At 43.1% G+C, this 1042-nt stretch overlaps 1 non-coding gene across 1 annotated transcript; it reads right to left on the reverse strand.

The window, feature by feature from the left end:
• Positions 1 to 260: 260 nt before the first annotated feature.
• LOC118489536 lies at positions 261 to 366 on the reverse strand. Its single transcript, XR_004887557.1, has one exon. It is a non-coding gene; the product is annotated as a small nucleolar RNA R71 (small nucleolar RNA).
• Between the last annotated feature and the right edge of the window lie 676 nt (positions 367 to 1042).

A 1042-nucleotide genomic window follows, 5' to 3' on the forward strand; every position in this document is an offset into this window, starting at 1 on the left:
CTCGCTACAAAGTTTACCAAAATATAAGGGGTTGGCAAATGAAGAACCTTATTTTCATTTGGAGGCTTATGACTCTATATGCAATACTCTTGGGAGTCAAGGGTTTTCAGCTGACGACATCAAATTAGTGTTGTTCCAATTTTCGTTGGAAGAGAAAGCTAAGAAATGGTTCTATACATTACCTTCAGCATCAATTTATATATGGGGGGAGATGCAACAAACCTTTTTGGATGAATTCTACACCGCCCAAAAGACTAATGATGCGCGGAAGGGATTGAGAAGCTTTCAACAACAACACGGTGAGATGTTCCATGAGGCGTTTGAGCGTTTTAACATGATGATTAAAAACTGCCCTCATCATGGGATTGAGTTATGGGAGTTAATGAACGCTTTTCATGAGGGGTTAAGTGCCGAAGATGCACGGGATTTAATGTCTATCACCGGAGGGACATTTGGAACGAATTATGAGAATGAAGATTGGGAGTTTTTGGAGAGTATGGCAACTACATCAAAAAGGAAAGCCCAAGCTTCGAGGAGAGCCCGACCGACAACGAACCGACCACAAGTGCATGCCATAGATGACGGTAATATTCAAACTACTAACCAAATTTATGATGTGTGCGCTTTGTGTAATGAGATAGGTCACGCGGCTGAAAATTGCCAAGGAATGTTGGAAGGGCAATATGAGGAAGTCCATGCGGTCCAAGGTCAAGGCCAAGGAGGAGGTGGTAGGAACTACAACAACATGAATTCTAATACCTACCACCCCGGGTTGAGGAATCACCCGAACTTTAGATATGGGAACCCGTCAAATCAAGCGAACCCAAATTTTCAAGGTAACCAAGGTAATTTTGGTTCACGGCCATCTTATAATAACCAAGGTGGGTACCGGGGCGGAAATAACCAAGGGTATCAAAAACAATACCAAACGGGTCAAGAACAAGGGGGTTCTTCGGGTGGAAATGAGGTGATGGAGATGCTTAAAAGCATGCAATTGGAGATGCAAAAGCGGAATCAACTTGATGAAGTGCGGATGCAAAAA

Source organism: Helianthus annuus, chromosome 17 (assembly GCF_002127325.2).
Source record: "Helianthus annuus cultivar XRQ/B chromosome 17, HanXRQr2.0-SUNRISE, whole genome shotgun sequence".
NCBI lineage: Eukaryota > Viridiplantae > Streptophyta > Magnoliopsida > Asterales > Asteraceae > Helianthus > Helianthus annuus.